The sequence below is a fragment of the Takifugu rubripes genome, chromosome 20 (assembly GCF_901000725.2).
Source record: "Takifugu rubripes chromosome 20, fTakRub1.2, whole genome shotgun sequence".
NCBI lineage: Eukaryota > Metazoa > Chordata > Actinopteri > Tetraodontiformes > Tetraodontidae > Takifugu > Takifugu rubripes.
Genome location: NC_042304.1, coordinates 3,799,499 through 3,808,490, shown reverse-complemented (window position 1 = coordinate 3,808,490; position 8,992 = coordinate 3,799,499). Strand labels below are relative to the sequence as shown.

The 8,992-nt window shown below is 42.5% G+C and overlaps 1 protein-coding gene across 4 annotated transcripts in view; it reads right to left on the bottom strand.

Moving 5' to 3' along the window:
- Nucleotides 1-8,992, bottom strand: part of gabra5 (gamma-aminobutyric acid type A receptor subunit alpha5) — a 38,114-nt gene that overhangs the window by 28,233 nt on the left and 889 nt on the right. For 2 of the 4 annotated variants that reach the window (XM_029827668.1, XM_029827670.1), the window contains exon 2: nt 8,117-8,338. The exons of the other annotated variants lie outside the window; for them this stretch is intronic. The gene's annotated coding sequence lies outside the window, so the exon portion shown is untranslated. The remainder of the gene's footprint in view (nt 1-8,116; nt 8,339-8,992) is intronic. 4 annotated transcript variants of the gene reach the window in all.

Below are 8,992 nucleotides of genomic sequence, written 5' to 3'. Positions count from 1 at the left end.
CTGCCTGTGCGTCCTGCGCTGTTTTATATCTCAAGAAGCCATAAGTCATTCTGATCTGAGGTCAGGCTCTGCACCTCCTGCTCATGTTCTGATGTTTCTGCAGACTGGGATGGATGGATGGATGGATGGATGGATGGATGGATGGATGGATGGATGGATGGATGGATGGGTGGGTGGGTGGGTGGATGGATGGATGGATGGATGGATGGATGGATGGATGGATGGATGGATGGATGGATGGGTGGGTGGGTGGATGGATGGATGGATGGACGCTGGGTTCTGTTAGAGGAGCAATAATTCAATTGACAAATGACTGATTTAGTAATACCTCAGATTCATGAAAAGAAAGTGTGTTTTGTGTATGTGTGTGTTGGAGGGGGTTGTTGTATTTACAATAGGGGTGATTAACGGCGTAACTTTAGGTTGGAGGGGTTGAGATGGGGCATCTGAGGACAGTCAAACAGTGTATTTGTCTTTTTTGTCATTGCTTATTTAAAGTCTCAGAGTTAAAAGTATTCAATACTGATACTTTCACCATGACTAATTAATGATCTGGTACTTTACAGCAGAGTGTGCAATATTTTGTTGAGGAATTAAAAAAAAAACCTTGAAACTAAGAACATATATTTTGTTTATTTACTCAACCTTTTCAATAAAAGTGGTCATTTGTTTTACATTTTCCCCAACTCAAAATAGAAAATTAAAGAAATTAAAGAAAAAGAAGCAGTGTTCAAAATGAAAAAAAAAATTGGTACTTGAGTGTGAACATTAGTGGTTGAGTCTGAGCACTGGTAGTTGAATCTGAACATGGTTAGTTGAACTGCCATCAACTGTGTGCTAATTTCTGGGTATTCATCCACCACAGAATGGGTTTTCCCAGTGAGCAGGTGTTTCCAGTTTCTGCAGGGTCGGTCCTGCTGAAAGCTGTCTGCTTGGTGTGAGTCGAGCACCGTATAACTCTGCTCCCTCTTGATGCTAGCCCTTGTTGAGCTAAATACTTGATGGATGTCTAGAGTCCCCTTTCTGCCTGACTACAACAGAAGACAGCTGTGAAGCTACATCAGTCCCTTTATGAGCATACACACTCACTGCATGGACGTGTGAGGGGCTTTTTCCACCATTTTCTAGGTTCTAACTCCTGACTCGCTGAGAAACGATGACACTTTGCAACAGATGTCGGCACGGTGGGGACAAAAAAAATCTTTTAAAGTAGCACTATAGTGCTGTCATGGAAATTTTACAAACAAAATTGTTGAAAGGAAGGAACAGATTTGGCCCAATTCTTTACAAAAACAAACTTGGGATGAGGGTGTGCTGGCTGATGTGATATCTGAATCAGCGGCTCGTATGTCCCTGTTGTCGGTCATCCATCCATCCATCCATCCATCCATCCATCTATCTATCTATCTATCTATCTATCTATCTATCTATCTATCTATCTATCTATCTATCTATCTATCTGCCTGCCTGCCTGCCTGCCTGCCTGCCTGCCTGCCTGCCTGCCTGCCTGCCTGCCTGCCTGCCTGCCTGCCTGCCTGCCTGCCTGCCTGCCTGCCTGCCTGCCTGCCTGCCTGCCTGCCTGCCTGCCTGCCTGCCTGCCTGCCTGCCTGCCTGCCTGCCTGCCTGCCTGCCTGCCTGCCTGCCTGCCTGCCTGCCTGCCTGCCTGCCTGCCTGCCTGCCTGCCTGCCTGCCTGCCTGCCTGCCTGCCTGCCTGCCTGCCTGCCTGCCTGCCTGCCTGCCTGCCTGCCTGCCTGCCTGCCTGCCTGCCTGCCTGCCTGCCTGCCTGCCTGCCTGCCTGCCTGCCTGCCTGCCTGCCTGCCTGCCTGCCTGCCTGCCTGCCTGCCTGCCTGCCTGCCTGCCTGCCTGCCTGCCTGCCACATTAAGATGTGATATTGGGAGTGGTTCAATTCAATTCAATTCAATCTTTATTTATATGGCACTTTTCATACACTGGGTAGCACAAAGTGCCTCACAAAGGATAAAAACAACAAAGAGAAACAAGAGAATCAAGAAAAAGGACACACACACAGATACACACACACACATGCATACACACACTCAAACACACACACCCACACACACAAACAAGCTGAGACATGGCTGGGCACTGAGACCTGAGGCGAAGGAGACGCCACCTTTGGGGGCCCACCAGGCCGAGGGAGGTCACGGTCCGTGACCACAGGTGGTACCGCCACAAAGACCACCCCGACCCGGACAGACCGGAGGCTCCGGGGCTTCCCCCCCCCCTCCACCCCACAGAAATTGTGCCTATAGAGGTGATGACTTGTTATCAATGACTGGACAGAAACTGTCCATGTGGCCTCTTTCTACACTATAATAGATACATTTTGTATTATGATTACTGAGGTGCCTTTGCGTGAATATCTGAAGGAAACAAAAGCTTGTTGCAGTTGTGAATAGAGTAGAATAGAATGGGAATCAGTTCATCATATACAGGAAATGTGTTCTTGCTTAAAAGCAATGAAAGAAGGCGTCGCTTGAGTGGGATCAGCCCAAATTAGAAAATAGATTAGAAAATGATCTTTGTTATGTAACTGCAAGTGCTGGTATGAGTGAGGAAGCAAAGACTGACAATGTCCTGGGGGAAAGTAATGAAAGTGAGGCAATAATAAATTTTCAGCCATAATGAGACAGACAGCTTAAATATCTGTACATTGATGAGGAGTAATTCATCTAAATGAGAGATATTAAAACTGGAGGTGGAACAATAACAGCTGCTGTGCGAGCGATATCCTGATGGCAGGTGGTTCACTAACCGAGACGCTGCAGAAATAAAGCGGGGCCCCCAGGTTCATCCAAGCAGCACAGGCTGCATGTTCTGAGATGCTGGTAGAACGGATTTAAATGCTCAAACCAAATGCGTGGAAATCTGAATGTGAACGCACAATTGTTTTGTGCTGCAGAGTTCTATTTTTAGAGATGGTTTACAACTTTATTTGACCGGACAGCTGCAGGGGGTCGGGAGGGTGGGGGTGGGGGTAATGCAGCTGCAGCAAACATTTGGCTGAAAGTGAAAGAGAAACTACTGCCAGGAACCAAAACTGTCAATAGAACGCCGTTGCTAGGAGATGCGTGACAAGCCACTGAGACATTAAACATTTTCAGTTTAAACCTAAGAATTATGGACAGTAAAAAAAAAAGTTCCAACAAGCTATCAATAAATGCTTTAATAAGTCACTTTGATTCTAATTGTAGATTGGTGTGGAGTAACTTAATAGTATTTACTGACCCAATATAGATTTGTAAGACATAATTACATCTAATTAGAAGGGCTGTCAGAAATCAACACGTTGTGTGATGATCATCAGAATAATTTATTATGAGGCTCAAGGGAAAGTTTATTTTATCTGGTATGTTAGCTGATGGTGGATTAGGGTAATTAAAAAATGTAATTGAAGTAGATGAAGATTCCTGGAATAATATTGTTTGTTTTGTTACATTATCTGAGTGGCGGTTTAGCCTAAAACATGTTTGAACCTATAGAGATTATTGGGAATATTAACTCTAAAGTTGAACTTGTTTCTCAGTCTGCTCCTAAAAGTGATGTTGTGACTAGGACCTATTACAATATACAATCTGAAGTAAGTTTTAAACACCCGATACTTCGAACTAATGCAAATTTGAATTATTTTATTAATTAACCTATTGGCAGCAATGACTTGAGCCTAATAAATACATTTTAGTCAATATGCATTTTGGGCGGCTAGTTAAGAATATGGACGTGTATTTATTTAATAATTTGTTTGTTTGTTTAATTCTATGCTTATTGATCGGTCGGGGCTGAACTCATTCTTAAGAAATGTCTGAATAAAATAATACGCTAATGTAAAAATAAGTGAACATGTAAATAAATCAATAATGTACATATAAATAAATAAGCCAAAGGAACTTTATATTGACCTTTATATATAAATTGTCTCTACTAGTTCTGATGTTTCTCGATAAACCCTGGCTTCAATATCTTCTCCCAATCTGGAACCAGGCTGGAGAGATGCCCCCCCCACCCTAATCAAGCAAGTGGTAGATCCACAATTACTCATCTATATATAACAGTATAACAGTTTTAATAGCAGCTACTCTGATACGGTGTAGCAAATATATGTCCTGCTTATGGCATTAATTAGCCATATTAAAAGAATGTTGGCTTAAGAAAATTTAACTGGACTTCTCCTCTGCCAGGAACTGGGCAATGAGGTCTTTTCGGACTAAGAAATATGTCCTCAGGCATAAAGGGGCTGATCTTCATACCAGCTGCTTGACTCTCAGCTTAAACTCCGCAGCACTGTTTAATTAAGCTATGTTGCGCAAACACAGGGATGGAATTCTGAGATCAGAGTTTACATCTCACGTGGAGTCATGGGAGTAGCAAATTATGTTTTTTAAACTTTGTAAACAGTCTGCAATATTGCTCTTTGCTGTGATGTTGGAGGATGAAGAAGATTCCTCATCCAACATCAGATAAACCCCTGCATCGAGCTCACCAAACTACAGGTGTTGGAACAGAGGCTCAGCAATGCTCTCACTGTATAAAACCCCTCTATAAACACCTGTAATGAAGCGCGTACATCATTGTAATATCTCTAAATAACATCAGCTCCATGATGCTCTACTACGTCAGCATATACCTCACCGGGGCTGGAAGGAAGCCCAGAAAGCCGTTGAATTAATGAGACAATTGTACGTATGCAGTGTTCACCTCTGTCCCTCCACTCAGCAGCATTTGGACCCTGTTGGCACAAAACTGAACAGAGAATACGTAGGTTAATTATTGGGATAAGACTTGTAAATGGAGCAAGAAGAGACGAAAAAGGGCCGGAACTGCTTTTTGTAACTGCTGCATGTGCAAAGTTAACCCAGATGTTTCTTCATTTCTTATCGTTACATCCCTTTTGTAGTCACTTGCCCAGCTCATCACAGGGCCCTATGTGAGCATTTGGGGGTTTGGTATCTTGTCAAGGGCACCATGGTGGCGCTCTGCAAGTGTCCTGGCACCTCCCCCTGCTACCAGAACACCTCCCAAATTCCGTCCACTCCGGGGCTTGAACCGACAACCTTCCGCTTCTCACCCCAGGTCCCTACAAATGTATTCTAAAGGCAAAATAAAGACCAGTGTTGGAGTATAATTATTTTGATGAAACATATGATTAGAGAAGGGTGCCCAAATCCAATCCTTGATGGCTACATTTGAGCCGGGTTTTCTCTCCTACCAGGCAGGTGGGATTCTAGGTGAAAGCTGTGTCTGCCCGGTAGGACAGATTTGATTAGGGCCCCCCTGGATTAGACTGACATGATTGGACAGAATTATATCCTTAAGAATTTTTATGATCCTTTGGTGGTATCAGGCATCGTCTGTGTATTAGCCAGCATGTCATATATTCTGCATATATTAATCATATTAATCATTATTATCTGATTTTTATTATTATTTTGGAGTCTCACTGTTGTGTACACTTATGCACCCAAAACATGAAGAGACACAAAGAGACAACTTACTTGTTTACTTCAGATAAAACATTATGTTGAAATAGAGGAGAGAAACAGACCTTTATAGTGGACGACTTTCATCTGTCTGACAGTGGGAAAATGTATTTTTTTCTGTACTGAGAAGTTTCAATTAGCATGAATTACAAAAGGATGCGCTCTTGTGCTAATAAGCTGGCACAGGAGAGGGAACTGGGATCAGACATTACAGAAGGCGTGGGAGAAATTTGGGAATGCTGCCAAGAAATAAACCATTTGCAATCAATCTGGGACATTGCAAATGTGGTGATACTGCAACGATCCACTCATCTGAACCAAGCTGCTTGATGCTTATCTGATTGATGCGTGTCCGTAAGATAATAACATTATCTTGACATTTTAAACTTTGTGCAGGATTCACACAAAAAGGAGACAATCACGCAAAATCCTTCAGATCTACAATACAGTGCACACGCACATCAGTTTTCCTTTTATGAAAGCAGCTGACCTCCAGGCTGGAATTCTGATGTAACAGCCTTTTCATCAATTTGGAAGCATTTTGAATCATTACAGTTGGATCCTGGTGACTCGCAATTGATCATAACACACACTTGATCACTGGAGGCCGGCTGGATCCAGTTTGTCTGTTTCTGCTGACATACACTGAAGGATTGATGCCACGATGCTGCCTGCAGGGGCCTCATTGGCGACTGGAGAAATGCGAATGTATGTTTGCTGCACCACTAATCCCTGTCTCCAGAGCTGCGGATGCCATTTCTAATAAGGTATTACCTTCGCTACAACGGCCATGAGCCACATCATTCTGACTGATCGATCTCTTTTACAACCGAATCAGCAAGTTTTCAGTATTGGAAATCAGCAGGTTCCAGAGTCATTTCTTATCTGCATAATATCCATCCATTGGATTAATAATGAAGCAGAGTGGATAAAATGATCTGCAGTCAGGGAGACAGATGCACATTCACACCCGCTCACTAGTTTCATCTATTGAGTGAATCTGGAGAGTCTGGAACTCTGGCAGCTTAGCCGGCAGCTTCCTGCTTAACTCTTGCGAATACTCCCATTGAAACATTACAGCGTCTCTTTTTTCCAATAGGATTTGTGACAATGATATGATTATTATTATTACCCACCGTCTCAGACAGTAGAGGGGGCAGAGTAAAATCTGATGTCTAATCTTGTGCAAAATCCTGAGCATCACACACATGAATCAATCAATCATTCTTTGTCTGTTACAATCAAGATTGTTTCTAGGCGCTTTCCAGAATCCCAGGGCCTGACCCCCAACAAGCAACAGTGGCAAGGAAAAACTCCCCTTTAACAGGAAGAAACCTTGAGCAGGACCAGGCTCATGTAGGGGGACCCTCCTGCTGATGGGGGAGCGGGATAGAGAGAGAGGAGAGGAGAGGAGAGGAGAGGAGAGGAGAGGAGAGGAGAGGAGAGGAGAGGAGAGGAGAGGAGAGGAGAGGAGAGGAGAGGAGAGGAGGGGAGAGGAGACCATGACCCAGTGGGGTGGCAGAGGCCTGCCAGGTGATCATGTTTCTGGACCCCGGCAGCTTCGGCCTATAGCAGCATAACTAAGATGTTGACCTAATGATTAGACGACCCCCTAAGTATGATAGTTTGTCTGTTTAGGATAGTAATTGCAACTACAGAATTAGTAACAATAAGCTTTTTCAAAGAGGAAGGTTTTAAGTCTGATCTTAAAGTAGAGATGGAGTCAGCCTGCCGTACCTGGACAGGGAGAATCTCAGTCTCATATCTCAGTCACACATGATATCGCTCTGTACCTATGCTGTACTGCCATAACTTCAGCATCAGTTATCTTATTCCTAATATGGGTTACATGGGGTGCTGGAAATGGGGTTACAGTCACACTCCCATAGGCTTTTTTCAATCAACCTAATGAGAAAACTGGACAAAACCTCAGAAACATAGAAAGACCTGCTGGTCAGTGCACCAGCATGCTTTCTAAACCAGACGTGTTCCCTTCATTCACAGGTTCACAGGTCGATGTAAGTGCAGGCAAAATTTGTGCAAAAGTTCTAGTGTGACAGTAACATCAGTAACTCAGCAAGAAGGGTGATGCTGAGTGAATTATCCTTCTAAATGTATGGCTTCTGTGTATCCATCACACCAGTTCAGATAAACTGAGCTGCAGGGTGCTGTCTCTAGGCAACAGGCATCTCAGTATAGACAGTGATGGAACTCACTCAAGTCAGACTGTTCACATCCAGAACCATCTTCAGGGCCAAATGTTCTATGAAAGAAGAAATGTGTCTGTGGGCAAAACCTGCCTGGCTGGCAAACCAGTGAGGCCTCGCGGATGCAGACTGGGGAATCACGCCCTCTTCTGGTGGTCATTGAATAAGGGTTTTTTTAATAAGATATTCATTCCAAAGTGTTACTTTTGCATGATTCAGTAATGAATTGTGTGTCTTTTGTCTAAAGATTGTTTCTCCCTAATATTAATGGACTAAGTTTGTGATGAGGGAAAATATGAGAGTCAAAACAAGTATTCCCTAAAAACAGATACTTTTTTTTTTAATCAAACCTTTTTGCTATAGAAATTGCAGCTAGTGAACCTTTAGTCCGGTGTCTCGGGCACCCTCACCTCGGGCCAGCCGCGCTTCATGGACTCCACCATTTATCGTAAGGAATTTGAGTTATTGTTGATTACAAATAGCCATAGAGTGCTCTGGGAAAGGCCTTTGCTTTATGAGGAACTTGCTGTCCAAGCGAGCCGTCCGTCTCTGCAGGTAGAGCGCTCTAAGTCTGGGGTCCATTCAGCCCAATGCAGGAGTAAAAAGATGATCTTTCTACATGGAATATTTTCCTACAATAGAATAGTTTACATCAGGTTTCACAGAAACTTTTCAGTACTCAGTGGCCATTATTTCAAATTAGTGACTTTCATGTTCATGCATATTAAACATAAATAATATTTGTATGTATGTAGCAAGCCTTGATTTAAACAACTGAGCAACTTAAATAAATTATGTGGAAAGAGAAAGACAATTCAACATTAATTCATATTGTTTTATATTATAACACATTATAATGTCATAATAACAATGACAGATTATTAAAACAGTATGATTGCAACTATTTTCTGCATTGACACCATATGTTGTAATGACCCATGAAATTTGATTTAAGTTTCTGCTACAATATATTGGCATTTCCTCAAATTGTTTTGGTATAATCGGAGATACCTACATACTTAGTAGTAGCAAAAGTATTTTATTGGAAGAAATAAAACAACAGTAATTATGACAATCATAAAAAAAGTTCAATAGTTGGACTACGTATTATAAGCACTTGACCCGTTATATAGTTTAACTTTGCATCTTTATAATATACTGTTTTTACTGCATTCACAACCTTTTGCAAACGTATTTGCATACGTTTAGTTGTACTGTTTTGATGGTAACTTATTTGTACGTAGTTGTCTTGTATAGTAATGCGTGTCTAAATTCCCCGTATTGAA